Below are 12500 nucleotides of genomic sequence, written 5' to 3'. Positions count from 1 at the left end.
ATTATATGAACAGTAAATCCCAACCACCTCTAGCACAAAATCCTAACATATCCCATCCAGTTAGCTACGGACCATTTGTTATCAATTAGAGTTGGTGTGTCGCATTATTGTCTGATACTGTTAAATTTCGTGCTCTCCTCCTTTACCCCTTCAGCCTGAGTTCGTTATTCATGACTTTATTGTTATTATCACGGACATTATATTAGACAATTTTTATCCATAACGATTTGCTAAGGCAATAGCACCATTTTGCCCAAGAGGACACTTGGAGGTTCCTGTCCATTGATTTCATATATTTTTCTTTATTGTAACTCATTCAGTTTCATGTACACACACACACACACACACACACACACACACATATATATATATATGTCACGGGGTTTTTATAATAGATTTGTAATTTTTGATATATAAATGGTTAAATATTATTTAATTTGATAATAATATTCAATAATATTGAAGAGCAGAGACAATGATTGTCTTGCTACATCAAGCAACGATTACTTTACGCTGGCTTGTGCACGATTCTCTAAGAACGAGAATTTATAAACTTTCTCAACAGTACACAGCAGAGACTAATTACTCACAATTGCTGAATTACTGTACTGTTAGCCTCTGGAGAAAGTTACATCACCCCTGACAATAAATAACTAATACTAATAATAATAACATCAGGTTCTTGCTGATGCATTAACTCCTGGCACAACGGATTTTAAGTTAATACAACAAGACTGGTCTAAGTACCAGTTATGAATAGTAAATGTTTATGCAAGCTAGGAGCTGTATGGAAAATAAGCTTAATTATGGAGAAATGAAACAAGATTTTTACTCTACATTAAGCTCAAGAAATAGAACTGTTAAATTTATTAATCACAAAAATAAATTTAACATTACATTTCAAATCAAATCAATGAGACGCACTCGCTCACTCACACAGAAGCTAAATACTTACGCCTAGGAAAAACACCTTAACTAAGCTCTTAAAACTACGAAATACACAAAAGAAATACCAGTCGATGAATACTGTGTATCACCACTAAGGTGGGAGGACTTGATACTGTCTCAGTGGAGCCTGGGTGCTAGCGACCTCTCACACTTCTTGGAGCACAGGACCTTTTCTCCGTCACAGCAAACACAAGACTGAATTCAAATAATGCATAAGCAGTACGCACAGGCCACCGGAAGAAGGCGTGGCTAACGGTTGAATGAAGCAGAGGCAAACGATAAAGAAATAATTGTATCGCTCAGTAGCGCACTTAGTGACGTGCATTAAATCGGTCACTTTTTGAAAACGGTGACGAATTATTTGAAAAGTATACCCCGGAATGGAGAGAGAAACGGTTAACTGAGCGATACACAGTGAGTTTTCCACCAATAGTTCGTGGCTTCTCACAAAAAGGAAATGTCGCGAATTGATTCGTGACATTACGCCCCATGAAAATTAAATCTTTCTTCCTTCAGAAGAATGATTTCAATATACATACATATAAATCCTAACTCAGTCACACAAGATTCACACTGTGGTGTGTGTGCTATCCTGCTACAGGAGAAAATCGCAGTCGCCAGTGAGTGAAAAAACCTCGTATTTACGTTAATAGAAGCAAGCTTGAGGGAAAAACTCCGTGACGACGGTGAAAATCCTGTACTCAGGTCAAACTGAGCGAAAATTCGCTACATTTACACTGACAACTAATTGTTGTGTAGCGTGGTGTATGCAATACACGGTGTAGGTGTGACAGTTGTAGTGTAACTGTACCTAAGTGTAAAATGACACAGTAAATAATATGGCGACGACGAAGGCAGAGGAGAAGAGGCAGCAGCGTGCGGCAGATGATCAGCTGGTCCGCACAGCAAAACTGCTACACCCATTGCTGAACCTGCAAAACCAATTAAGGTGGAGCATCAAAAGTGTCAGTGAGACAAAATTTTATTAAGTTACAATTACTCTCTCTGCCTAGCAGTCAGTGCTACGACGTACATTCGAGGTCGCCATTAATTTTAGCACACGATTATGGTCGGCAAGTTGAGAATCCCTGTGCAAACTTGGGTCTTCCATAGCCTCAAGTCGCCGCAGAGTTCTCACTTCCCCCTTAACCTACAATACAATACTTATATTAGTACCGGGAAGCTGAGAATCCTTGTGCAAACTTGGGTCTTCCATAGCCTCAAGTTGCCCCTCAACTTCCCCCTTAACCTACGGTACATATATTAGTACCGGGAAGCTGAGAATCCTTATGCAAACTTGGGTCTTCCATAGCCTCAAGTCGCCTCTCAACTTCCCCCTTAACTTACGGTACATATATTAGTACCGGGAAGCTGAGAATCCTTGTGCAAACTCGGGTCTTCCATAGCCTCGAGTCGCCTCTCAACTTCCCCCTTAACTTACGGTACATAATATGTATGTACAGGCCCTGGACATAATGTGTCCTGTGGGGCCAATGGGCGAGACGTCAGGTCTGCACCCACTTCACCACTACCCTGTCTCTCAACTGACTCAGAGATTACAGGTGTAGTTACAAATGGCACAGGAAGGGCATGTCCCTGATTAGTGGTGATACTTTGGCACACACTGCAAGAACGGACAAAACTATCTATGTCCCGTCCCATCCCTGGCCAGAAAAAGTCAGCTCGGATATGGCCCTGGGTCTTCCTTTTGCCCATGTGACCTCCTGAGACTGAACAGTGACCTAATTCAAACACTGCTCGGCGATACTTTGCAGGAACGACAAACTGCAGTCGAACCTCACCCTGGGGTGTCTGTGACTCACGGTACAGCCGTCCTCGCTTACGAAGGAACCTGGCTTGACCTCCCCGTGAATACTTGGTCACTTTACCCTCCAGCTTCTTGCGCACTGAGGCAAGTGTCGAGTCAGTCTGTTGCTCTTGTACAACAAGTTGACTACACATCAGATCTTGCGGCGATTCAATGATCACTGGGGTGACACAATCTGGAGCCTCAGCCATGGCTCGTGTTACCGCAGCAGCCGAAGTCTGAGTGGCGCCATCATCGGAGCAACTATCCTTGGCTCCTTGAATATTGCCTACTATCAAGTCAAATAGAGGCTCTGGCATGACAACTGCAAGTGTCATACCAGTATAAAATGGAGATGCCACCTGGATACATGCCTCAGGGAACAATCTCACTGATCCATCAATAAGGCTTGCATGGATCTGTCGACCTGTATACTGCTCAGGCCGAACTAAACTCTGCTTAACAGAGCAACCTGAGGAACCATTGTCTCTCAGGACCTTCACAGGAATGCCTCCCACAAACCCTGGCTGAACAAGGAAGGTACTGTCACCTGTGGGAGGGCCTGTGGAGGAAGCAGCTAGCCACTCCTGAGGCTGCTGAATTGATGTGGCAAACATTGTGCCTTGAAGGTTATATTGGGGAGATGGAACATTGGCCATCTGTGGAGGGGGGTTCACTGTCACTGTGGGACTAGTGAACTGTGGGGAAGTACCCACACTGGTAGGGACGTGACCACCAGGCTGCTGCTGAGGAATGAAGGCTGCATTTGCTTCCTGCCTCTTTTGAGCTGGTGGTGAAAAAGTTTGTCCCGTCGGTCGGTTGCGTGGCTGATACTGCTGCTGGTTAGGGTACTTGTTGTACCTCTTCCACTCAGGTTTCTGAGTGTTTTGCCCCTGGTCCTTCCACTGCGGTTTTGGACCTTGGCCATTATTCTGAGAACGGCCTTGGTGCTGGGATTCAGTCTGAGACGGGTTCCCAGACTTGGCAGTATCTTTTCTGCTCCAGGTGTTTTGCTTACGAGCTTGATACCCGTATGCAGTAAAGAATGCGTCAGCCTTCTCTACCATTTGGCTGGCATCTTTCACCTGGCAGATCTTAAGCTGTGCTATGAGCTCAGCAGGCCACGACCTCTCTAGCTGTGTACGCAGCATAAGGTCAATTATCCTCACGCGTGGAAGGAGTTTCATCTTTCTCCATCCACTCATTTAAGTAAGCTGTGAGACGATCAAGGAACTGAACAGCTGTCTCCTTGTCTTGGAGACGAGCTCGCATGAACTGAACTTTGGCGTCGTCTACTGTGAGACCATACGCCTTAATGAGTGCAGCTTTCATCATCTCATATGTGAGATTGTCTCCACGAATTCTGTGGAGAATATCGAGGGCAGGGCCCTCAAATAGGCTAAGAAACTGAAGCCGCTTAGCTGCCTCATCCAGTTGATATAAGTCTGCCATGTCCTCAAAACGAGCTATGTACGGCTCGATTCGCTCGCTTTCCTTGTATGAAGGAAGCTTGATGCGTGGGGTCGCCAGGACATGTGCAGGGGGAACGCTCGTGGAGCTTTGACCAACTGCACCAGACGTGTCTGAAGCCAAGGAATCTCGCTTGAGCTTCATCATTTCAAGTTCATGTTTTTCTCGTGCCTCACGTTCGGCACGTTCATGTTCTCGTTCTCGCTCGCGTTGTTCACGCTCGTATTCGCGCTGTTCTCGCTCTTTTTCTAACTCGAGCTCGCGTTGTTTTTGCTCGTATTCGCGCTCTTTCTCACGCTGCTCTTGTTCATAAGCACGCTCTCTTTCACGTTCCTCACGCTGTTCTCGCTCGTATTCGCGCTGTTCTCGCTCGCATTCGCGCTGAATCCTACGCTCTTCACGAGCATCTTTCTCACGTTCTTGCTCGTAATTGAACCGTGAGAGAACGTAACTCTGTATTTTCTCTGGGTCTGTGAGACCAATATCTTTGGCTTCCTGTACATATACAGCTGTAGCCATGATGCTAGCTCAATTTACTAAGTAACCGAAATTGAGTACTGACTGCTTAGCGACGAATACTAATAAACACAAGTAAAGAGTACAGACACAAGCTAGTGGTGACCAGTCTTATCCAGTTAACTGGCAAAGAATAAATCAAAAATGTAAATGACTGGGAAGACTCAATAATAAACACAATGGGTACGGCGACTTCCCAGAAGCGAATAAAATTGTCTGGCGTTACCAAAAATAAACTAGAGTTAAGTATTCTATTGATTAATAAAGCAAAATTCACTTGCTAAATTAAGGGTAAACACCAGTAAGCTTGTGCCTATAAACTTTAATGATAAATACTTAAATATGAATGAGTGAGTACTATCTCGTGAATAGCTTTAGAGCTAGGAGTTAATATCCTGGAATGAGGTCGCCAATTGTCACGGGGTTTTTATAATAGATTTGTAATTTTTGATATATAAATGGTTAAATATTATTTAATTTGATAATAATATTCAATAATATTGAAGAGCAGACAATGATTGTCTTGCTACATCAAGCAACGATTACTTTACGCTGGCTTGTGCACGATTCTCTAAGAACGAGAATTTATAAACTTTCTCAACAGTACACAGCAGAGACTAATTACTCACAATTGCTGAATTACTGTACTGTTAGCCTCTGGAGAAAGTTACATCACCCCTGACAATAAATAACTAATACTAATAATAATAACATCAGGTTCTTGCTGATGCATTAACTCCTGGCACAACGGATTTTAAGTTAATACAACAAGACTGGTCTAAGTACCAGTTATGAATAGTAAATGTTTATGCAAGCTAGGAGCTGTATGGAAAATAAGCTTAATTATGGAGAAATGAAACAAGATTTTTACTCTACATTAAGCTCAAGAAATAGAACTGTTAAATTTATTAATCACAAAAATAAATTTAACATTTCAAATCAAATCAATGAGACGCACTCGCTCACTCACACAGAAGCTAAATACTTACGCCTAGGAAAAACACCTTAACTAAGCTCTTAAAACTACGAAATACACAAAAGAAATACCAGTCGATGAATACTGTGTATCACCACTAAGGTGGGAGGACTTGATACTGTCTCAGTGGAGCCTGGGTGCTAGCGACCTCTCACACTTCTTGGAGCACAGGACCTTTTCTCCGTCACAGCAAACACAAGACTGAATTCAAATAATGCATAAGCAGTACGCACAGGCCACCGGAAGAAGGCGTGGCTAACGGTTGAATGAAGCAGAGGCAAACGATAAAGAAATAATTGTATCGCTCAGTAGCGCACTTAGTGACGTGCATTAAATCGGTCACTTTTTGAAAACGGTGACGAATTATTTGAAAAGTATACCCCGGAATGGAGAGAGAAACGGTTAACTGAGCGATACACAGTGAGTTTTCCACCAATAGTTCGTGGCTTCTCACAAAAAGGAAATGTCGCGAATTGATTCGTGACAATATATATATATATATATATATATATATATATAGATAGATAGATAGATATAGATTGATAGATAGATAGATAGATAGATGATAGACCCTGTATATATATATATATATATATATATATATATATGTGTGTGTGTGTGTGTGTGTGTGTGTGAGTGAGTGGTAGGTGGTGGCGACCATTATCCACTCACTTGATGTAGTGCTGCCTACTTCTTCCTTAGCCATTATCATTTTTTTTCTATGTCTGCCCTCCTCTCTTCCTATTTCTCCCATCTCTCCTGTCTCTTCTTGTTGCTTTTCTTTCCTTTACAGGTGGCTTTACATTGAGTAACAAGCCAAATGGTTTCCTGTAAGCCAAGAAACCATTTACAACGCTGAGTGGTAACCTTATAACCAAACCATACGTGCTCCCTACGTGTCAACAAGTGGGTTGGTGGAGGGTTAGTGCCCCTCCCCGTAAAACAAATAATTCAAAGTCAAATGGCCACCCCTTATGGGATTATGACGTCTGGCGATTATTAATAGATAGATAGATAGATAGATAAAATGTTCCTATCTCCAGTTTTTTTTTCACAAATTTAGATAGTCTTTCTGATCTAGCATGATGGGCGTTATACCTAGTGATCATTTTTTGTCATTCCCCTCATCGTGATAGTGATTATTCTGGTAGTTTCATCAGTTAGTTGTATTAGTTTTTTTTTTCCTATTAGTTTGATCACTTTCACCACCCCCAAATCGATAATGTTTTTTTTTTCGTTTTTGCTTTGGTTTAACAATTATATCCAGTTTTGGAGATTAAACTAGAGCGGATGGAGATTGCTTTTATCTACCCCTTCGCCACACAAAGGTCCGCACAAAGCTTAGTAAAGTACACTTGCTAGTAGAAAGAATAAATCTATTTAAAAAAAAAAATCACTACATTGGTGTTGGTAAACGCTCACTCTCTTCTGTTGTATACTTTACTTTTCGTCTGTCTTTTGTCCTCTTATATTCCACTGTCACCCATTTTTACGCGCATCCTCTTTTTTTTTTTTTTTTTTTCACATCGTCCCCTGTTTTTACCCATGCTTACACCTCATTTGCATCCCATCTTACACCTCGTCCTCATCCCTTACACCTCGTCCTCATCCTTTCTTACACGTCCTTCTCATCCCTTCTTACACCCCCTTTCATCCCTTCTTACACCCCGTCCTCATCCCTTCTTACACCTCGTCCTCATCCCTTCTTACACTTCGTCCTCATCCCTTCTTACAGTTCGTCCTCATCCCTGCTTACACCCCCTTTCATCCCTTCTTACACCTCGTCCTCATCCCTTCTTACACCTCCTCCTCATCCCTTCTTACACCTCGTTCGCATCTCATCTTATACCTCCTTCTCATCCCCTCTTACACCTCCTTCTCATCCCCTCCCACACCTTCTCATCCCATCTTACACCTCCTTCTCATCCTTTCTTACACCCCCTTCTCATCCCATCTTACACCTCCTTCTCATCCCATCTTACACCTCCTTCTCATCCCATCTTACACCTCCTTCTCATCCCTTCTTACACCTCCTTCTCATCCCATCTTACACTTCCTTCTCATCCCTTCTTACACCTCGTCCCCATCCATTCTTACACCTCGTCCCCATCCATTCTTACCCTTCTTACTTCTCAATCTGCAGTGCCCACTCCTAATTTGTCTTACTCTTCATCATGGTTCATCTTACGCATCGTCCTAAATCTATCTTGCTTATCGTATTATGACTGGGTAAAAACTGATTGTCTAAGCGATACACGTAAAGTCGATAGTTATAATTCTCCTCCTCCTCCTCATCCTCATCCTCATCCTCATCCTCATCCTCATCCTCCTCATCATCCTCCTCCTCCTCCTCATCCTCATCCTCCTCTTCCTCCTCCTCATGCTCCTCTTCCTCTTCCTTGGCTGTCATCAGTGGTCGTGCGTATGCTGGTCACTCCCTCCTAGCTCATCATCTTTCTTGCACATATTTTCATTTTTTCCTTCCTCTCTTCCCCTCCTACTTCTTCATACTTCTCTCCCTTCTCGCTTTTCTCCTTACTTTTCCTTCCTCTTCTGCTTCTGACTTCCTCCTCTCTCTCTTCGTCTTTCTTCGCTTTCTTCCTCCTCTTTCCTGTCTCTCCTCCTCCTTCCTCCTCCTCCTTCCTATTGCACCTCCAAGCGCTTCCATTTTTTTTCATATATTTTTTTCTGCTCCATTATTCTTATCATCATCATTATCATCATCATCATCATCGTCGTCGTCGTCGTCGTCGTCGTCGTCGTCATTGTCGTCGTCGTCGTCTCGTATACACGTATTTTGTATTCCTTCACATCCCCATTGCTTCCTTATCCCTAATTTTTTAAAATATTATGTTTTCCATTTTTTTTCCTTTCGTTTCTTAATCATTATCATTTTTCTCAGAAACATATGTCTCCTCCTTTTTCCACTTCTCCTCCTTGTTCTCCTTTCGCTTGTTTCTTTAAATCACCAGTTTAAGTCGACCCCTCTCCTCTACTTCGTCTTCATCTTTTGCTTTATGTTTTTCTCTCCTCCTCATCCGCACATAGACACACATTCAAAATTTTTCTCCAAAAGACCGAAGAGGTGGAGAAGTAGCAACTTGAGAGAGAGAGAGAGAGAGAGAGAGAAGGGGGGAGGAGGGGTACAAGTATGAGTATATTGCCCTGTGGAGGACGAGGGTAGGCCAAGGTACAGCTTAAAGGAGAGAGGCCTTGGGTGATTCTCTCTCTCTCTCTCTCTCTCTCTCTGTTTCTGTCGATCTGTCTATCTATCAGTCCATCTATCATTCTCTTCCCATTGTCTACCTTTCTCCCATTCTGCCTAACTTCCTCCTTCTCTTAAGCTTGCGCCCCTGTCTCCCTCACTCTTTTTCTCTTCCTCCCTATCTCCTGCTCTCCCTTTCTCCCTTCTTGCCTGACTGCCTCCCTCCCTTCCTCCCTCCTCCCCCCCTCCCCCCTTAGCTTCCTCAAAATCCCGGCCATGACCTTTCCACTTCTCATTCCCTACCTCCCTTCCTGCCAGCCTTTCTGCCTACCCTCCTGCTTACCTTTCTGCCTACCTTCCTGCTTGCCTTTCTGCCTGCCCTCTTGCTTGCCTTTCTGCCTTCCCTCCTGCTTGCCTTTCTGCCTACCCTCCTTTTTTCCTTTCTGCCTACCTTCCTGCTTCCCTTTCCGCCTACCCTCTTGCGTACCTTATTTCCTTTTCTTTGTTACCTCCTAGTCTCTATCACCACAATGTTCTCTGTTATCGTTTTTCCTTCTCATCTACCTCTGTACCTCCCTCCTTGGTTACAGATAAATAGATAGACAGGTAGATAGATATGTAAGGATAGTGAAAAGGAAAATCAGGTTCAGTTGAGAGATTGTAATAGGATTAAAGTGAATAATAAACGTCGTAATCTGATAAAGGGTAGTAAGGGAATAAAGGTATCAAGAAGTAAAGAAGGAATATTGAGAATGAAGAATAAAAAAGATGTGTGAATGGAGAGAAAAAAAAGTAAAATGATATGAAGCCATAGGAAAGAGGGATGAAGTTGAGAAAGATGGTAGGGAAAACAGTAACGAGGAAGAGAAGAGAGTGAGGAGGTTAGGGAAGCGGGGTTCGATGCAGTATTGAGGGGGAGAAGAAGAAAAGAAAAAATGACGAGAGAGAGAGAGAGAATTGAAGTAGATGAAACGTAATGATAGTCTCATGAATAAGGGAGAAAATATGGGAAAGGGGTGAAGTGATAGTAAAGAAGTGAAGGGAATGAGAGGGAAGAAGAGATGACGGGAGACAGAGGAAAGGACAGGTGCAAGGAGTGAGAAGGAGGGAGGAATAAAGGAGGAAAGTAGTAAGGACGCGGTTGGATAAGGGAGAAGGAAACACGAAAGGGAGATGAGGAAAGAAGGAGGAAGTTTAAAAATTGTATACGGATAATAAACGATCCGAATCTCTCTCATAGCCCAACTCCTGTAGTTCTAAGGGATTGCTCCTGTTATCATCTTTTATTCTTTCATATCATCACTTCCATTCGTCCATCATCTTTGACTTCAGATCTTCTCTCCTTATTCTCCATTTTTCATTCGCTTATTTCTCTAGACCATTGCTTTGTCTCCGTTCCATAATTGCTTTCTTTTCATTCTGTTGCGGTTTATGCCTTCAATATTGAGGGTGGGAAGTTCTTACCTCTCTATCTGTCTGTCAGTCTGGGTGTTTTTCGACCAGTATGCGGAAAGTTTGAGGGAAGTTTAGGTGAGGTATTTGCTTTGGCAGGATTTTGTTGAAGTACAAGGACACAGTCATGGCTTAGGAAATAAAAGTGTAACTACAGGGTTCATCACCAGCCGGAGAAATAAGTACATTGATTTCTATAAGATCGATCCGAAAAAATTTAATACGAATTGGTCAGCGTGACGGGGGTATACACTTCCCTGAATGGCTTTTCAGTGTTTGTGTCGTCACTCCTCTTTAGTTTGTCATCCTGTTTCCATCTTCTGTTTTCTGCTTCCCGTCTACTGTAATGTTTATTTCGCGTTACGTTAGTATCGTTGTCCGTCTTCTGTTTCCTATTATCTTGCTGGTGGTTTAGGTGACAGAGCAATGGGCTGGGGACAGCGCTTGGGTTCGATCCTAACTGTTTCAGGGAGCAGTTTTGTGATTCTGTGCTCTTCCATACAGTCAGTCCAAAGTGTCATAAACAACCCCTTCCCCCCCACCAATACCGTAACATCAACTCTGAAATCTGTAGTTTATCACACTAGAGATGGTGTAAGGGCTTCAGAGGATCGGCCAAGATTTAATGTGTCACATGTGAATTGCTGGTTCTCTGAAACGGGCTTCTTAGCATATGTCCACAGTCGGATACATGACAAAAACATATGCTGAAGTAAAATAACAAATATTTCCAAGATATAGTAAAATAAATATTTCCAGTTTCTCTTCTAATTCTTTTGTACCAGCTTTTCTTCTAGTTCTTTTGTTCCATCACTTTTTTTGTATCATCAATCCTCCCACCCCATGCTCTTCTTTACCCTTATGTCTCTATCCCATATTTTGCTCAACCTTCTCAGCCTTCCTCTCCCCCACTCCCCTCTCCCCATCTCAACTCCCCTATTCCCGTCCCCCCATCTCCAGCCATCCAGCCCAATTCCGTGTGTGGTCCTCATCCCCAGTTTTGTGCGGGCGGATCCCTTTTAACCAATTTCCACCAGTTCCAACGCAATTCTCCTCCCATTAACGGTGACAACAGACTGCTCTCCTTGCCATCCCTTCCTATAACCTTTTTCTCTCCCCCTTCCGTTCCCCTGCCTTTACCCATTCTCACTTGTACCCTCCTCCCTCTCCCATTCGCCTCCCTTCTCCCATCTTTCCTTTCCCCACCTTCCCTCTCATCATCTTTCCCTTTCTAATTTTTCCTCCCTTTTCCTTCTTCTCTTGCCTTCCTCTTCGGTCTCCTAATAATGTCTCCGTTGGATTTCTACCCCTCCCCCCCTTTCCCCTTTCCCCAGTCGCCAGCTCATCTCCCTCTCTTTCCTTGGCATCCTGTCTCCCTATTGCCTGCCTTCTTCTTTGGTCTCCTACCCCACTTCCTTCTCCATCCTTCCTTTCTCCTCCCTCTCCTGCCTATCCCTGACATTCTGTACCCCATCCCCTCGTACTTTTTACCCTGGTCTCCTCCCTCTTAATCGTTTAATTCATCTCTTGTCTTCCCTCTCTTCGGTCTCTTATCAGCTTCCCCTTATCTTCCCTCCACACACTGATATCCAACCCCCCCTCCCGATTCTCTTATTCGATTCTTTCTTCCCTCCTGTCTTCCTGCTCCCCGATTTCCCATCCCATCCCATCCACTCCGGTTTTCTTTTCCATCTCTCCCTCTCAGTCGACTTTTATTTCCCGTGTTTTCCTTCCTACCTTTCCCCCCCCACACCCCGTCTCTTACCTCCCTCTTTTCCTATCCGGTTTTCCCCTTCGACCTCCTAATCAAGTTATTCCTCATATCTTCTTCCTCATCTTCGTTTTTCCGTCACCCTTCAATCCTCGAACTCTTATTTTTCCTTCACCTCCTTCTGCCCTTGTCTCCTACCTACTTTTTTTTTTTTTTTCACCTACCCCACTGGCCAGTCTTCCTTCTTTCCCCCTTCCCATCTTCCCATTCTTCCCCCTTTCCCTCTTCACCCCTCTCTTCCCTTCCTCTCTTCATCCCTCTCTTCCCTTCCTCTCTCCACCCCTCTCTTCCCTTCCTCTCTCCACCCCTCTCTTCCCTTCCTCTCTTCACCCCTCTCTTCCCTTCCTCTCTTCAT

The 12500-nt window shown here is 43.5% G+C and overlaps 1 protein-coding gene across 1 annotated transcript in view; it reads left to right on the top strand.

Annotated features, from left to right (window-relative positions):
• Positions 1-12500, top strand: part of mmd (disintegrin and metalloproteinase domain-containing protein mind-meld) — a 540350-nt gene that overhangs the window by 181707 nt on the left and 346143 nt on the right. The window lies entirely within an intron of this gene.

This window comes from Coenobita brevimanus, chromosome 71 (genome assembly GCF_032717465.1).
Source record: "Coenobita brevimanus isolate Jiangsu-jjx chromosome 71, ASM3271746v2, whole genome shotgun sequence".
Taxonomy (NCBI): Eukaryota; Metazoa; Arthropoda; class Malacostraca; order Decapoda; family Coenobitidae; genus Coenobita; species Coenobita brevimanus.
Note: the sequence above shows the minus strand (reverse complement) of the source record. Positions and strands in the feature narration are given on the sequence as shown.